Source organism: Sinocyclocheilus grahami, unplaced genomic scaffold, assembly GCF_001515645.1.
Source record: "Sinocyclocheilus grahami isolate Dianchi unplaced genomic scaffold, SAMN03320097.WGS_v1.1 scaffold5851.1, whole genome shotgun sequence".
In the NCBI taxonomy this organism is placed as follows: Eukaryota; Metazoa; Chordata; class Actinopteri; order Cypriniformes; family Cyprinidae; genus Sinocyclocheilus; species Sinocyclocheilus grahami.
Genome location: NW_015510432.1, coordinates 11,509 through 12,131, shown reverse-complemented (window position 1 = coordinate 12,131; position 623 = coordinate 11,509).

Genomic DNA, 623 nt, shown 5'->3' with positions numbered 1-623 from the left:
TATCTATCTATCTATCTATCTATCCATCCATCCGGCCTTTTTAGACATTTTTCAAAAGTCTTTGTCAAGCCAACATTCAAAGTCCTTGCTTTTCAAGGTAAAATGACAGTTATCCCTTCTGTCATCTTTACCAGAGCTCAAAGTGTGTGTGTATCCTCACTCTCTCCTCTGACTCCTCAAAACACACTAACACTGTGGTGGCGAGTTTTGCACAAGCAAACGCTACTCACATTTTCATCAACGGGCAGACTCTGGCGGACACTGTGCCCACAGCAGTCACGAAGAGGCTAATGCAGCGAGAGCCAGAGAACAGAAGATATAGACCTCAGCTGTCTGCCTCGTCCTGCGGTGAGACAGGCATGTGGCAGGCAAAAGGTCCGTCAGCTGACTCAGCACGTCTGTCCACCCTCAGTCATCTTACCTACCGGGGACAACACCTATAGTAGCCAGCTCTAATGCACGTTGATGGGAAATTAACACACAGACACACACAGTAAATTAAGGGACATTCATCTCTTCTGTCATCGTTAACAGAGGTCAAACTGTGTGTGTATCCTCACCCTCTCCTCTGACTCCTCAAAACCACAGCTGCTCCAAAGCCAAAGCTGTCTAGAACATCCCAC